This window comes from Piliocolobus tephrosceles, chromosome 12 (assembly GCF_002776525.5).
Source record: "Piliocolobus tephrosceles isolate RC106 chromosome 12, ASM277652v3, whole genome shotgun sequence".
Classification (NCBI taxonomy): Eukaryota; Metazoa; Chordata; class Mammalia; order Primates; family Cercopithecidae; genus Piliocolobus; species Piliocolobus tephrosceles.
The window spans coordinates 66,883,883-66,902,879 of record NC_045445.1 but is presented as its reverse complement, the minus strand read 5'-3'; positions in this window follow the sequence as shown (position 1 = coordinate 66,902,879).

Sequence of the window (18,997 nt, the reverse complement as noted above, 5' to 3'; positions counted from 1 at the left end):
TGTTAATTACTTGACTTGATTGTAGAACGGCCTCAGTCAATATTTTACATTGTTACTGCTGGAAAGATGATAAAGACACTTTTTGCAGCATTAGTTAAGAAGAGTAAGGTTTAGATAATTCTGTCTTGCATTCTGAAAATTCTTCCAATACATAGCTGGCTATTGTAGTCTAGGTGTCAGTCATGTAATATCATGTAGAGAAGATGCTAAAATTATTGATCATCTTTGAAGCACCCTGTTATTTTCACGAGTCTTTCTGAATACAAAGGAATTACAAGCTCCTTTTTAACCAGCAATGATATTGCAATCTACTTTTACTTAAGCCCACAAACAGATAGTGTGGAAGAATTGTCTTCATGACTAATTTTTGTCAAACTATATTTAAAACTATGTCAACAAATATGACATTTCATACTGCTCTGCAGGAAGCCTGTAAAATATGTTCATGATTTTAAACAGCAGGGAAGCATCCACTACAGGGATTAACTGGTAACATATGCCACTGCTGCTGAAATAATTTTTAATCCTGTTATACATTAAGGTAGCATTTTTCTTCTGTTACAATAAGGCAGCCATCTGTGCTTTAACCTACTGGGAAACTGTGGATATACATATAACAAGAGAAGAGAGAAAGAAAGGCAGATAGACAGGAAATTTACATTTGTAAAGTTAGCATCTAAAGTCAAAATATTTTAAACACATTATTTAAGGAGTTTGATAGATATCTAAATAGTTTTCAACCACTAAATTGATGCAACTACTTAACTACTAAATTAAAGCAACTGTTTTTTAATTTTTACATAAATAACTGCTCTTTACTTGTACTAAAGAGTTCTTCTTTACCCACCTATCTCTGAAAGGTAAATGTATATAATTGAGCCTGGAAGCGTTTGTTATTGTTTTATAAAATATGCTTTGCAATTGGCACTGACTCCCAAATACTCATAGAAGACAGTGTGGATGATCCAAGAGCTGCTGTAATTCAAATGCAGTGTAACTGCATTTTAGATGCTTATTTTAAAAAGTGATGATTCAGAAGGCAGAAAGGGAGAAGGAGTAGCTAATTGTTAGCAGCTTTTGCCAGTTACAAATGAACACTTGAACACTAGGATGCTGAAATGATAGTGTTTGGATTTTCACTGACCTGCCTCCTCTAGATAAAGCATAAAGAAGCACTTCCTCATATCTCACATGAGTATATGTTACTTTAATGGAAGGCAATATTCTTTACTAAAAGAAATATGTCACAGGGTAAGAAAGCCACAAGATTTAGGTTCTAGGGCTTCTCTATCATATAAATATATACAATAACTTTATTATCCTGAACCTGTTTCTGAATTTACAAAGGAACACAATAGACTACATTGTTGACTTTCAGCCTTTTTTCCAGAAGTTGAATATTTTGAAAACATCTTGCATAGGAGCTTATTATGTAAAACCATGAAGTGTAAGCTGTTCTTATTAAATGGAATGAGTGACCCACAAGATCCTTCACCTTAGAGTGGAGGGAGAATTAGATAGAAAATGCATGATTTTGATTTATAAAACTACATATTAGTGGAAAATGGTAGTGGTTTTTTTTTTTTTTTTTTTGGAAATCTCTACAGTCATTCATCTATAATGTCCATTATATAATTTACCAAAAATTTTAATCTGCATGAATATGTGCCTTATAATTAATATAAATCGACAATAGAAGCAGACCTGAATGTAAGCCAGATGTTGGAGTTATCACACAAAGACTTTAAAACAGGTAGTATACTCATGTTTAGGGATTTCTAGGACAATGTGAATATAACTGAGTAGACATGGGGAATTTGAGGAAAGAAAAGAAACCTTAAAATGAAAACCTTAGAAATAAAAGATGCAACATCCGAAATAAAATATATATATATTAGATAAACTTAAAGGAAGATTGGATGCGATATAGTAAGTAATCAGTGAACATGAAGAGTGACTAATAGAAACTAATGTAGCTGAAGGACAGTTAAAAATAGACTTAGAAAGTATAACTGAAGCTAGATAACCTTTGGAACAAGGTTATCTAGATTCCAGCCATCAAGTGGTCTAAAGTGTGTGTTACTGGAATCCCAGAAACAGAAAAGAGAACAATAGTGAAGAACACGTTTGAGTAAATATTTGCAAAACATTTAAAAATATATTCAAAACTGAAAAGATCACCTATGCAGAATCAAAAGTGAAACTTGACATGTACTAGTGAAACTTCTGAAAATCAAATATAAGGAGGAAATCTTCAAATCTGCTAATGGAATGGTGGGTGTATTAGTTGTATCAGTCTGTTATCATACTGCTATGAAGAAATACTTCAGACTGAATAATTTATCAAGAAAAGAGATTTAATTGATTCACAGTTCCATATGGCTGGGAAGACCTCAGGAAACTTACAATCATGGCAGAAGGTGAAGGGGAAGCAAGGCACGTATTACATGGTGGCAGGCGAGAGAGAGAGAGAGAGAAGAGGAAATGCCATTCTTTTAAACCATCAGATTTTGTGAGAACTCACTATCATGAGAATAGCATGGGGAAAATTGTCTCCATGACCTAATTACCTCCTGCTGAGTCCCTCCCACAACGTGAGGATTATAGGAACTACAATTCAAGATGAGATTTGGGTGGGGACACAGTCAAACCATATCATTCCACCCCTGATCCTTCCCAAATCTCATGTCCTCACAATTCAAAACACAATCATGCCTTTCCAACAGTTCCCCAAAGTCTTTGCTCATTCTAGCATTAAACCAAAAGCTGAAAGCAAGGTAGCTACTTCCCAGATACAATGGGGTCACAGGCATTGGGTACATACACCTGTTCCAAATGGGAGAAATTGGCCAAAACAAAAGGGCTACAGGCCCCATACAAGTCCAAAATACAATGGGGTAATCATTAAATCTTAAAGTTCCAAAATGATCTTCCTTGACTCCATGTCTCACAACCAGGTCATGCTGATGCCATAGGTGGGCTCCCATAGCCTTGGGCATCTCTGCCCTTGTCACTTTGCAGGGTACAGTCCCCTCCCAGCTGCTTTTACACATGGCATTGAGTGTCTGTGTCTTTTCCAGGCACACAGTGCAAGCTGTTGGTGGATCAACAATTCTGGAATCTGGAGAATGGCAGCCCTCTTCTCACAGCTCCACTAGGCAGTGCCCCAGTGGGGACTGTATGTGGGGACTCCAACCCCACGTTTCCCTTCCACATTGCCCTAGCAGAGGTTCTCCAAGCAGGCCCCACCCCTGCGGCACATTTGCCTGAACATCCAGGCATTTCCATACATCCTCTGAAATCCAGGCAGAGGTTCCCAAACCTTAATTCTTGTCTTCTTCACACCCACAGGCCCATCATCAAGTAGAAGCTTCCAGGGCTTAGGGCTTATACCCTCTGAAGCAATGACCTGAGAGGTACCTTGGCCACTTTCAGTCATGGCTGAAATGGCTGGGAGGCAGGGCACCAAGTCCCTAGGCTGCACACAGCAGGGGGGCCCTTGACCCACCCCAGGAAACCAGGTGTCCTTTCTAGGTTCTGGGCCTGTGATGGGAGGGGCAGCCATGAAGGTCTCTGACATGCCATGGAGGCATTTTCCTCATTGTCTTGGTGATTAACCTTAGACTTCTGGTTACTTAAGGGAATTTCTGCAGCAGGCCTGAATTTCTCCCCAGAAAATGAGCTTTTCTTTTCTATGGCATGGTCAGGCTGCAAATTTTCCAAACTTTGATGCTCTGCTTCCTCTTGAATGCTTTGCCACTTAGAAATTTCTTCCAACAGATACCCTAAATCATCTCTCTCAAGTGCAAAGTTCCACAGATCTCCGGGGCAGTGACAAAATTTCACCAATCTCTTTGCATAGCAAGGGTGACCTTTACTCCACTTCCCAACAAGTTCCTCATCTCCATCTGAGACCACCTCAGCCTGGACTTCATTGTTCATATCACTATCAGCATTTTGGTCAAAGCCATTCAACAAGACTCTAGGAAGTTTCAAACTTTCTCACATCTTTCTGTCTTCTCCTGAAGACCTCTCTAGGAGGTTCCAAACTTTCTCACATTTTCCTGTCTTCTTCTGAGCCCTCCAAACTGTTCCAACCTCTGTCTGTTACCAATTTCCAAAGTTGTTTCCACATTTTTGGGTATCTTTGTAGAAGCACCCTAAGCTCTGTGGTACCAATTTAACGTATTAATATGTTTTCATAGTGCTATGAAGAAATACCTGAGACTGGGTAATCAACTCACAGCTCCACATGGCTGGGGAGGCCTCAGGAAACTTACAATCATGGAAGAAGGGGCACCAAACACATTCTTCCTCCTGTGGAGGCAGAAGAGAGAAGTGCTGAGCAAAGGAGAAAAAGCCCTTTATAAAACCATCAGATCTCATGGGAACTCACTCACTATCACAGGAACAGCATGAGGGAAACTGCCCCCATGATTTAATTATCTCCCACCAGGTGCCTCCCATGACACATGAGGGCTATGGGGATAACAATTCAAGATGAGAGTTGGGTGGGGACACAGCCAAACCATATCAGTGGGGATCATTTATATTGAAAGAAGCAATAAAATTCAAGGTGAGAATTGGGCGGGGACATAGCCAAACCATATCAGTGGGGATCATGTATATAAAAAGAAGTAATAATATAAATTAATATGACTTAGTAATTCTTACATAAATAATTCTTAATAATTTTAGTGGAAATAATGACAGCCAAAAGTCAATATAATGCCATATTTCAAATGCTAAAAAAAAAAGTGTCGACTTAGAATTCTGTATCTAAAGAAAATGCCTTTCAAGTAGGAAGACAGTTTATAGATTTTTTTTTTTTTTTTTTTTGAGGAGGGAGCCCCCCCCGGCCCCGGGGCAGGAGTGCAGTGGCCGGATCTCAGCTCACTGCAAGCTCCGCCTCCCGGGTTTATGCCATTCTCCTGCCTCAGCCTCTGGAGTAACCGGGACCACAGGCACCCGCCACCTTGCCCGGCTAGTTTTTTTGTATTTTTTAGTAGAGATGGGGTTTCACAGTGTTAGCCAGGATGGTCTCGATCTCCTGACCTCGTGATCCGCCCGTCTCGGCCTCCCAAAGTGCTGGGATTACAGGCTTGAGCCACCGTGCCCGGCTATAGATATTTTTAGAAAAAGAAATCTTTATAAAATGTATCCTCAGTACACCTACACTAAAATAAATCTCTAAGCTACTTCTTCTGACATAAGAGACAAAGGTAACTGTTTGAAATTAAGATCTACATGTATGAATAAAGATTACTTGAAATGATAAGTACATCAGTAAATATAAGACTGGTTCCCTTCTTTTCACTAATTCTTTGATTCTTATTAGATCAAAGAAGTAAGTTTAGCAAGGTCAAAAATATAAGATCAATATATGAACATCAATTGGATTTTTATAGAGTAGAAAATAATAACTGGAAATGAAAACTTTTTAAATTGCAATACACAATAGTATTGAAATGCCATGGAATACATAGGAAAAAATCTGTCAATACTAGTTCAATATTTGTGTGATGGAAACTATTAAACATTGATGAGAGAAACTAAAAGAAAACTAAATAAATGGAGAAAAATGCTCTCTTCATGTAATAGAAGACTCAATAATGTTAGCAAGTACATCTTCCCTAAATAGATCTACAGATTTAAGTCTACTCCAATAAAAACATTATGAGGTATTTTTTGAAGAAATTGACAAAATTGTTCTAAAAATGTATATGTATAAAACAAATTATCTTAAACAGTCATGATCATTTGAATAAGATGTGAAAAGTAGCTCAAACTATATAATTTCAAGATATAAAAGTATGACAATAAAGGAAGTATAACACTAGCATAAGTATAGACATATAGATAATTGATAAACATACAACGTCTAGAAGTAGACCTTTTCCATATACCGTGAATTAATTTATAACAAAGTTAGCAAGGTTCTTCAAAGGGAAATGACTAGTCTTTCAAATAGTTTGTGTTGGGAATGATATCAGCAAAGATGGCTGACTAGAGTTTTCTGTTTCTAGTCCCCTCCACCCCCACAAACAGTATGTAAATCAATGTACATTTTGACTGGAGTGACAGAAGAATTGTGCCAGAGAACACCAGGAGAACAGCAAAATGCTTGTGGAGCACATAAGCTCAGGATAGCTTCGTAGGCATGGGAGCAAGTCATCCTGCTTTTGCCACATTGTCTTCCCCAACAGGATCGTATTCGAGCTGTAGGGACCTCTTTTTTATAGAAAAAAAGGTGAGCTGGGGACCCTCAGCACTCTTTATCACTAACACAGATGCCAGTAGTCACTTCTACAGGAAGGGCCTTCAATCCTCACAGTCCCCAAGTCCAGTGTGAACAGTTGCTGGGACTCCATGCAGCTGCATTCCTTAAAACCGGGAACCTCCTTAACACCCCCACACTTAAAACCTAAGTGACTATGACATGACATCATCTCGAAACTGAACCCATATCTAGCGTGCATTCTACCATGGCAGGGAGGGAGATGCGAGGGTGGGCAGTAGCCACCAAACCACCCTATCTAAGGCACCACTTTCATTTCACTACGTTTACATAGGTGACTACAGCACCAATACTCCAACTGCCTACAGCCTAGGCCCAAATGAATGACAGGATTGTCAATGCCCAAACTCACAAGGAACCTGATCATCTAGAGAAACAGGCAAACCTGAACAACAGAAATGCCTTTTGCATCCACTGAGTCAGTGTGCATCTACTCCTGTCTTTACATCCAACCAGAGACAACCCCAGACCACCAGAGTATCCCACATAGCCTCTGTGCCTGAACATTCCATGTCCCAGCTTTAAAGAAGATCTGGAAGTCTTCTTACCAAACAAGATAGAAATCTTTCTCAGCTACCCAATTCATGTATACATGCCCTCAGCCCAACAGCCAGCTCAACAGTGGCCTTACTATTCAGGAGAGACCTACACACAACCTGCTTGCATGCCACAATCACATATGACTGACAGACAACCAGTCTAGTGCCCCACTAACAACAAAACTACATAACCATGGTAACAAACTACTGTAGTTTAGAACATTGAGAAAATTGCAGCCACCTCAGGGAAGAATTACAGCAAAGAATTTGTATGGAGACCATGTTGCTGAGTTTACTCAGAACTAAAACTGACAAAACATTCCCAACCAACACCCTAGGACCATTCTACAGGAAAAATCTCTTGCTACAAAAGTTACTCCATAAAATTGGAAAAAAAATAACCAAAAAACCCCCACTGTTTTCCTATATAAATAGATATCAACACAGGGACACAAAAATATTTAAAAAGCAAGTAAATATAACTTATGCAAAGAAACAATATAAGGCCCTAGTAACGTATTCCAAAGAAAAGGATGTTTGTAAAATGCTTGAAAAATAATTCAAAATAAAAATCCTGAGAAAACTCAGCAAGACATGAGAGAATACAAACAATACAGTGAAATTAGAAAAAACAATTCATAACCTAAATTAGAAATTCAACAAAGAAATGGATCATAAAAAGAACCAAACAAAAAACTAGGAGCTAAAGAATTCAATGACAAAAAAAAAAAAAAAATACAATTGAGAGCTTCAACAACAGACTAGATCCATCAGAAGGAAGAATAAAAAAGCCAAGAAGACTTATGAGACACAATTAAGTGGACAAATATTTGTATTATAAGGGTGCCTGAGAAAGAAGAAATAGCAGAAGGCATAGAAAATTTATACAATAAAATAGTAGTTGAAAAGTTCCAAAGTCTTGGGAGATATAGGGACATAAATACTCAGCAAACTTAAAGGCTTCCAATGAGATTTAAATGATATTTTCTCTGAGACACATTATAATCTAACTGAGAAGATTCAGACTTAAGGAGAATGCTAATAGCTGCAAGAGATAAATGTCAAATCGCAAAAAAAAATAGTTTCTATTTGACAATAGCAGATATATCAGCAAAAATCTTATGGGCCAGGAGACAGTGGTATGACATATCAAAAGAACTAAAAAAAAAAAAAAAAATCCAAGAATACTACATTGAACAACGCTATCATTTAGAAATAAAGGAGAAATAAAGACCTTCCCAGACAAGCAAAAACTGTGGACATTCATCACCAGTGGGGTAAACTTAGAAGAAATGCTTAAAGGAGTGCTACAGTGGGAAATAAAAGAAAAATAATTGATGTAAAGGTACATGAAAGTACAAAATTTATCAGTATAGGTAAATCCATACAATAATCAGGATACCCTAGTGATGTAATGTTGCTATGTAAATCCTTCAATCATGTAGTATGAAGATTCAAAGTAAAAAACGTCAAAAACATTAAAAGCTAAAATTAATGATGAAGAAATATACAAACAATAATGATACAAATTAAAGCAATCAGAATAGAAATTGTGGGAGCGAGGGCAAAAGGCCAAAAGTATTTTTATGTGACCAAAGTTAAGTTGCTATCAGCTTAAAATAGTCTAATAACTAGACTCTATGTTAGCAGCACTGTAACCACAAAAATACATAGATGAGAAAGAGGAAGGGAAAAAAACTTAGCATTAGATAACTATAAACCACAGATAAACAAGAGACCAAGAAGGGAACAAATATTTACCAAACAACCAGAAAACAAATGACAGGAGTAAGATCCTACCTATCGATAATAAACTTAAATGTAATTAAATTAAATTCTACAATTAAAGGATATAAAATGGCTGAATGAATCAAAAACTCCAACCATATTTTGCCTACAAGAGATGTACTTCACTATTAAAGACAAACAGAGTGAAAGTGAAGGAATGGAGAAAGATACTACATGCAAACAAACAAAAACCAAAAATTATCAGGAGAAGCAATACTAATGTTAGATAGAATAGATGTTAATTCAAAAACTATCAAAAACAAACCCCACAAAAAGTTTATCATACAATGATAAAGGGATAACTAAAGAAGATATAACAACTGTAAATATATATATATATATATCCAACACCGGAGCAACCAAATATATGAAGCAAAGATGAATAGCTCTAAAGGGATAGACAGACTGCAATACAGTAACAGTTGGAAACTGGACGGATCATTAACACAGAAAACCAACAAAGAAACATCAGAGTTAAAACTATATTTTCAAACAAATAGTCCTAATAGACATTTACAGAACATTTTATTAAATTGCTGCAGAATACACATTCTTCTCATCACTACATGTAACATTCTCAAGAATAGATAATGTGTAAGGTCAAAAAATATCTATTGGCAATTTAAAAACAGTCAAAATTATATGACATAACTTTTCTCAGTAAGAAGGAATAAAACTAGAAATCAATAATAAGAGGAATTTTATAAACTGTACAAATACATAAAAATTGAATAGCATGCTCCCAAATGACCAATGGGTAAATAAAGAAATTAGAATGAAAATTAAAAAAAAATTGAACAAACGAAAGAAGAAGCACAACATAACAGAACCTATGTGATACAGCAAAAGCAGTTCTAAGAGGGAAGATCACAGCAATAAATACTTACATCAAAAATATAAAAGGATTTGTAATAAACCACCTAATGATGCACCTTAAGAACTTGCAAAGCAAGAGGAAACCAAAATATAAATTAATAAAAAATAAAAATCAGAGTAAAAATAAATGAAATTGAGATAAAATCAAAATGCAAAATATTAACAAAATGAAGAGTTTATTTCAGATAAGCTAAATCTTACAAAACTTCAGTTAGGCTAAGAAAAAAGAGTTAGAAACACAAGTAAATAAAATCAGATAATAAAAAGGAAACATTACAACCGATAGTGTGTCCAGAATTGGTTCCTTCTAGTGGGTTCTTTGTCTCGCTGACTTCAAGAATGAAGCCATGGACCCTCGCAGTGAGTGTTACATTTCTTAAAGATGGTGTATCCGGAGTTTGTTCCTTCAGATATTAAGGTGTGACCAGGGTTTCTTTCTTCTGGTTTGTTTGTGGTCTCGCTGACTTCAGGACTGAAGCCGCAGACCTTCACAGTGAGTGTTACAGCTTTATGGCGTGTCCAGAGTTGTTTGTTCCTCCTGGTGGGTTCGTGGTCTCGCTGACTTCAGGAATGAAGTGGCAGACTCTTGCAGTGAGTGTTACAGCTCATAAAAGTAGTGCGGACCCAAAGAGTGAGCAGCAGCAAGATTTATTGTGAAGAGCAAAAGAACAAACTTCCACAGCATGGAAGGGGACCCCAATGGATTGTCCCTGCTGGTCTGGGTGGCCAGTTTTTATTCCCTCATTTGGCCCCGCCCCCATCCTGCTGATTGGTCCATTTTACAGAGTGCTGATTGGTGCATTTACAATCCTTTAGCTAGGCACAGAATGCTGATTGGTGCTTTTTTAGCAGAGCGCTGATGGGTCCATTTACAATCCTTTAGCCAAACACAGAGCACTGATTGGTGTGTTTACAGTCCTTTAGCTAGGCAGAAAAGTTCTCCAAGCCCCCACTCAACCCAGGAAGTCCAGCTGGCTTCACCTTTCAATACCACAGAAAATAAAAGGATTATTAGAGACTACTATGAACAAGTTTACATCATAACATGAAAAAGCTGGAAGAAACTGATAAATTTCTGGACTCAGGTAACCTACTAAGATAGAAGCATGAAAAAAATAGAAAACTTAAGCAAACAAACAAAGAGTAATGAGATTGAAGCAGTAATAATTATTTTTCATAAAAAGAAAGCACAGGACACAGGGGTTTCACTGCTGAATTCTATTAGACTTGTAAAGAAAAACTAATCCCACATATACTCAAACTATCTTAAAAAATTGAGTACTAGGAAATACTTCCAAACTCATTGAGCAAGGCCAGGATTACTCTGAAACAAAAACCAGAGAAAGGTAAGACAAAAAAAAAAAAAAAAAGGTACAGGTCAATATTCTTAATGAATGTAAATATAAAATCTTCAAAACAATACTAGCAAAGCAAATGCAATAGCTCATTAAAAGTTATTCCCCACGATCGAGTGGAATTTATCCCAGGGATTCAATGATTGTCCAATATATGCAAATTAATAAACTGGTTACATCATATTAACAAAATAAAGGACAAAAATTATATAACAATTTCAATAGATGTGGAAAAAGTATTTGAGAAAATTCAACATTCTTTCATGATAAAAACTCTGAACAAGTTAGGCACATAGGGAAAATACCTAAACACTACAAAAACCATATATGAAAATGCACAGCTAATATCACAGTGGAGAACAATGAAAAGCCTTTCTATTAGGATCTGGAACAAGACAGGAATGCCGCCTTCTTCACTTCTATTCAACACAGTACTAAAGACTAAAGTCCTAGCCAGAGTAATTAGGCAAGACAAAGTAATAAAGGGCACCCAAATTAAAAAGGAAGAAGCAAATAATTTTTGTTTGGAGACAACATAATCTTATTTTTAGAAAAACCTGAAGACCCAACAAAACTCTCACAAATAACTAACAAATTCATTAAAGTTGCAGGATACAAAATCAATTTATAAAATTAGTAGCATTCCTATATACTAGTAGCAATAAATCTGAAAAAGAAATCAGTAAAACAATCCTATTTAGGGTAGTTACCAAAAAATACTTAAGAATACATTTAACCACATAAGCTAAAAATTTCTATAAGGAAAACTATAAATTACTGGTGAAAAAAACTAAGAGGATACAAGAAAAAATAGAAAGATGGCCAATTTACTATAGAACCAGAAATTATCCCACATAAAAACAGCAATCTTAAGCAGCAGCAACAAAGCTGGAGGCATCACATCTCCTGATTTCAAATTATACTACTAGGCTATAGAACCCCAAACAGCATGTCCCTGCTATAGAAAAAAACAGATTCACCAATGGAACAGAATTAAATTCACTCACAGCCACCTCACTTTCTACAAAAATGCCAAGAACTTCCATTGAAGAAAGAACAAGCTCTTTAATAAATGGTGCTGGGATAACTAGCTGTTCATATGCAGAAAAATGAAACTACATCCCCATTTTTATACATACATATATATATATATATATATATATTCAAAAAGCATTACATACTTAAATGTAAGACGTAAAACTTTAAATCCACTAAAGGAAACCTTGGGGGAAATGTTACAGGACATTGGTCTGAGCAAAGATTTTTTTTTGGATAAGAATTCACACACCGGGGCCTATCATGGGGAGGGGGGAGGAGGGAAGGATTGCACTGGGAGTTATACCTGATGTAAATGACGAGTTGATGGGTGCTGACGAGTTGATGGGTGCAGCACACCAACATGGCACAAGTATACATATGTAACAAACCTGCACGTTATGCACATGTACCCTAGAACTTAAAGTATAATAATAATAAAATAATTTTAAAAAAAAGAATTCAAAGTCACAGACAATAAAAGCAAAACCAGACAAATAGCATTACATCGCTCAAAGAAATCCAGCAACAAAAAAATATCAATAAAGAGACAACCTACAGAATAGGAGAAAATATTTGCAAACGATCTATCTCACAAGGGATTAATACCCAGAATATATATGAAACTCAAATAACTCAATAACAAGAACAAATAATCCCATTAATAAATAGGCAAAATCCTTTAATAGATATTTCCTAAAAGACAATATATAAACAGCCAACAGCTGTATGAAAAAAATGTTCAACATCGCTAATCATCAGCAAAATGCAAATCAAAACCACAGTGAAATATCATCTCACCCAAGTTAGAATGATTCCTATCAAGAAGATAAAAAATAAATAAAATGCTTGCAAGGATGTGGATAAATAAGAATGTGCATACATTGTTGGAGGGAATATAAATTAGTACAGCCATTATGGAGAACGATATAAAGGATCCTCAAAAAAAAAACAAAAATAGAACAACCATATGAACCAGTAATCTCACTGCTAGGTGTATATCCAAAAGAAAAAAAAAATCAGCATATCAAGGAGATATCCAAGCTTTCATATTTATTATAAATCTTTGCTCACAATAGTCAAGATGTGGAATCAACCTAAGTGTCCATCAATGGATGAATGAATAAAGAAAATTTGATGTACTTACACAATTAAATTTTATTCAACCATAAAACAGAATGAAATTCTGTCACTTACAGCAACATGAATGGACTTCAGGTCATTATTGTGAGTGAAATAAACCAGGCACAGAAAGGCAAATATCATGTTTTAAGTGGTATATCAGAGCTCAAAAAGTGTGTCTTACAGACATACAGAATAAAATGGTGCTTACCAGAGGCTGGGAAGAGAAGGAAAGAGGAGGGAATGAAGATAAGTTGTTGGTTAAGGGGTACAAAAATACAGTCAGTTAGAAGGAATAAGTCCTAGTATTTGATAGTACTGTAGAGAAATTACACTTAATACAATTTACTATGTATATTAAAATAGCTAAAAGAGAAGAATTTCAATGTTTCCAATTCCAAGGAAAGATGAATGTTTGAGGTGATGGATAGCTCAATTACCCCGATTTTATTAATACACATGGTAGGCATGTGTCAAAAATATCACATGTATCACAGAAAATACATACAACTATTATATATCAATAAAATATTAAGACAAAAAGAAGAAAGATTTCTAATAAATAACCAAAACATAAACCTCAAGGAACTAGAAAAAGAAGCAGCTAAGTTCAGGGCAGAAATGAACAATATAAGAACTAAAATAGCAATTAAAAAAATCAACAAAACTAAAAGTTACTTTTTTGAAAATATAAATAGAATAAACAAAGCTTTAGCCAGACTAGGAAGAAAAGAGAAATATTCCAAAGAAAACTAGAGATGAAAAAGAAAACAGATCAACAAACATCACAGAAATACAAAGAATTGTAAGAAACTACCATGAACAACTATATGCGAAGACATTCAGGAACATAGAAGAATAGATAAATTTCTGGGCACTTACAACCTATCAAGATCAAAGTAAATAAATAAATAAATAGAAAATATGAACAGACCAATAATGAGCAACGCTCAAGATGACCAACTAGATGCAGCTGGGAAGTGCTACTCCCATAGAGACCAGTGTTTCCACTAAACCAACATAATTTGAACAGATCTCTGGAGAAAACATGCTAAGCATGGATGAATAAACTATGCAGATGCTAAGGCTAAAGAGGGAGGAAGCTGGGAACCCTGCACGTGATGACTGAACGCGAGGGCTGGTGCCTGGCTCAGAAGAGTTCCTGGGGAAAGGGTGAATAAAGAGACTGGAAGACTATGGACTGTCACCATGGACCTCTGTGATCCTAGCTTTAAGGGATCACGCACTCCTCACAGACATTTGAGCTAGTGAGTACATCCCACTGGAGGTTAGATGGAAGTGGAGTTGTAACAGGCATGCAGCCAGAGAGCTTTATGTGTGGGACAACTCCAGCAGAGTCCAGCTGTTAGTGCCCGTTTCCCAGGATTCCTCACCTCCCTTTGAGAGGCTCTGGCCCCAGCTAACCACCGAGAGGAAAGCAGAGCTGGCTTCCCCACAGGACTGAGGCACATCTGCCCTGCGGGCCTGCCTGCCCACCATTCCCTCCCAGGGCTCCTGCCTGGCTGCTCCACTGGAGCATGTACAAAGTGCAGCCACACTGCCCCGCCTGGGTGTTTTGCTAAACCTGGGTGTGTTTCAGCAGCCTGAGAGACCTTCATATCCCACAGCACACATGGAACCCCACCCCAGGTGTCCAGAGGAGGGAAGGAGGAACAGGTCCTGGCTCCCATGGGCTGTGGCCCATGGCTTAAGAGTGCTAAGCCAAAATCTGTGCCTCCCTCTTAAGCAAGGGAGGAGCCCACACTCTCAGAAAACTGAGAGAGGTGGAGTCACACAGGTTTGTGGGCTGGTGTGGGATCTAGGTATGCCTCCCTCTACAGGACTGGTAGAGTAAGTAAGGATGTGGCCTATTTCCCTACTGTACCTTTGCCTGAGGGAGCCCTATGGCCCAAAACATCTACCCAAAAATGAAGAAATGAATTGAGAGCACAGTGTCAGTGATTGAAGATGGCTCCCCCAAGGCCCAAGGGTGAAACTGGTGTAGGGGATTATCTCTCCACCTAGCATCACAGAGCACAGCTGCAAATGAAAGAATACACAAAGGAGCTACAAGGCTGAGTAAGGGCCTATTGGCCATCCATTGCTCTCAACTGTTGTCTAGTGGATTACAGCCTAAACTAGAACACCAAAAATCACTGCTAATACTTTCCCTCTGTGAAATCAAGGGCAATAACTTAACAACAAATCCTTGTACAGGGACTTAACCCTCTGAAAACTTCCAGAAATGAACCCAGCTGAATATACTCAATTTACACCACAGTTATAAAGAAAATCCTCCCATATGAAAAAGAATAAGTGCAAGAACTCTGACAATTCAAAAAGCCAGTGTTTCCTTACCCCCAAAAAAGCCCACCAGCTTCCATGCAATGGTGATTAACCAGTCTGAAATGTCTGAAATGACAGACATGTAAATCAGAACTGGATGACAAGCAAGGTGATTGAGATACAGGAGAAACTTGAAACTCAATCAAAGGAAGCCAAGCAGTCCAGTGAACTGATTTAAGAACTGACAGAGGAAATAGTCATTTTAAGAAATACCCAAACTGAACTTCTTGAAATAAGAAAAAATCACTACAAGAATTTCATAATACAATTGGAAGTATTAACAGCAAAATAGACCAAGCTAACAAAATAATTTCAGAGCTCAAACACCAGTTCGTTGAATCAATTTAGTCAGACAAAAATTTTTTTAAAAAATGAAGAAAAGATGAACAAAACCTCCAAGTAATATGAGATTATATAAAGAGACCAAATACATGACTGATTGGCATTCCTCAGAGAGAAAGAGAGACAATAAGTCACTTGCAAAGTATATTTGAGGATATAGTTTACCAAATGTTCTTAATATGGTTGGAGATGTTGACATGCAAATACAAGAAACACAGAGAACCCCAGCCAGCTACTATACAAAATGACTACCCCCAGGGTACATACTCATCACATTCACAGAGATAAATGCAAAAAAAAAAAAAAAAAAAAAAAAAAAACAGTCTTATAGGCAGCTAGAGAGAAGTGGAAGGTAACTTACAGAGGGAATCCCATCAGGCTAGCAACAGAACTCTCAGTAGAAACCTTAAAAGTTAGAAGAAATCGAGAGCCTAATTTCAGCATCCTTAAAGAAAAGAAATTGTAACCAAGAATTTTATATCTCACAGAACTAAACTTCATAACTTAAGGATAAATAAAATCCTTCTCAGAGAATCAAATGCTGACGGAATATATTTCAACTAGACCAGCATTATAAGAGGTCCTTAAGGAACCAAAAGAATGCCACCTGCTACCACAATAACACACTTAAGCACTTAAGCACAGCCACTATAAAGCAACTATGCAATCAAATCTACCTAACAAACAGGTAACAATAGGAGGACAGGATCAAAATCACCCATAGCAATACTAACCTTGAATGTGAATGGGATAAACACCCAACTTAAAAGACACAGAGTGGCCAGCTGGACAAGAGGATAAGACCCAAACACCTGTTGTCTTCAAGAGATCCACCTCACATGCAATAACACTTACAGCATCATGGTAAAATGGTGGAGTAAAATTTACCATGCAAATGGAAAACACAAATGGGAAGGAATTGTTATTCTTATCTTAGATAGAACAGACTTTAAACCAATAAAAATTAAGAAGGACAATGAAGGGAGGTACATAATGGTACAGGGCACAATATAACAAGAAGTCTTAACTATTCCAAATATATATGCATTCCACATTGGAGCACCCATATTTATAATACAAGTTATCCTAGGCCTACGAAAAGACTTAGACAATCAGACAAAATGGTGGAACACTTCAACACTCCACTGACAGCACTAGATAGATCAACAAGGCAGAAAACTAACCAAAAAACTCTAAAGCACATAGGACCTAATAGCCATCTACAGAACATTCCATCCAACAACCACATAATATACATTTTTCCATCTGCATACATAATATATTCTAATATTGACTACATGCTCAGTCATAAAGCAAGTCTCAATAAATTTTAAAAAATCTGAAATCATTACAAGCACATTCTTGGACCACTGTGCAAGAGACACTGAAAGCAATATCAAGGAGATCGCTCAAAACTGTACACCTATTTGGAAAGTATAATTTACTCCTGCATAACTCCTTGGTGAACATCAAAATCAAGGCAGAATTTTAAAAACTCATTGAAATTAGTGAAAATGGGAAACAACTTAACAAAATCTCTGGGATGCAGCCAAAGCAGTGTTAATTTAACAGAAAAGTTTATTGCCTAAATGCCTTCATCAAAAAGTTAGAAAGGTCTCAAATTAACACTCTAATTTTGCACCTAAACAATAGAAATTTTAAAAAACCAAAATAGAGAAAAATAAATAACCAAAGTTAGAGAATAACTTAATGAAATTGAGATGCAAAAAATTATACAAAAGATCAGTGAAACCAAGAGTTATTTCTTTTCTATAAAAATAAGATTGACAGAATGTTAACTGGATTTACAAAGAAAAGAAAGAGAAGATTCATAGCGGCATAATCAGAAATGACAGAGGGAATATTACAACTGATCCCATAGAAATACAAAAGATCCTCAGAAACTACTATGAACAACTCTGCTCACAAACTAGAAAATTTAGATTAAATGGATAAATTTCTCGAAGGATATAATCTCTCAAGATTGAATTAGAAAGAATTTGAAACCCTGAATAGGCCAATGTCAACTTCTGAAATTGAATCAGTAATAAAGAAATGACCCAAAAAACAAACAAACAAACAAAAACAAAGCACAGAATCAGATGAATTTAAGCCACATTATATCAGGTGTACAAAGTATAACTGATATTGATTCTGCTGAAACTATTCTGAAAAATTGAGGAAGAGGGGCTCATTCCTAATTCGTTCTGTGAAGCCAGCATCTGCCCGATAGAATAATCTGGCAGAGACACAATGAAAAAAGAAAACTTCAGGCCAATATAGTTGCTGAAAATAAATGCAAAATTCCTCAACAAAGTACTAGATAACCAAATCCAGAGACAGTCAAAAAGTTAATAATTCATAATTAATGAGATTTTATTCCCAGGATGTGAGGTTGGTTCAACATAAACAAATCAGTACATGTGATTTGCCCCATAAAATAATTAAATGCAAAAACTATATGATCATCTCAGTAGATGCAGAAAAAGTAAAAGGTTTTGATAAAATCCACCAATTATTCATTATAAAAGTCATCAGCAAACTAGGCATCCAAGGATCATACCTCAAAATACGAAGAACCATTCATGACAAACTCACACCCAACATCATTGTGAATGTGCTAAAGTTCAAACTATTCCCTTTGAGAACCATAACAAGACAAGGATGACCACTCTCACCATTCCTTTTCAATATACTACTGGCAATCCTAACCAAAGCAATCAGGCAAGATAAAGAAACGAAGGACATCCAAACAGAAGAAAAAGAGAAATCAAACCACCTCTCTTTGTTGATAATATGACTCTATACTTAGAAAATCTTAGAATCAGTGCCAAAAGGCTCTGAGAACTGATAAATGACTTTAACAAAGTTTCAGGATACAAAACTGAAAAGTTCGCAGAAAAATAGAAGCCTGTCATCTTTGTATAGGGCTTGAAATTATAATAATAATTTTCTGTTTATTGAGCATCATTAATGCCCAGACATGGTGCCCAGACACCATAATTTGTTGTAGTTGGGACTTTCCATTCATTGCTCGTTGCAATGCAAACAGAAATAGTGAAGTAGGAACTAAGCTAAAGAGCTTCTGCACAGCAAATTAAACTATCAACAGAGTGAACAGGCAACTACAGAATGGGAGAAAGTATTTGCAAACTATGTATCCAACAAAAGTCTAATATCCAAAATATACAGGTAACTTCATGTTCTCACTCATAGGTGGGAACTGAACAATGAGCTCACTTGGACTCCGGAAGGGGAACATCACACAATGGGGCCTGTCATGGGGAGGGGGGAGG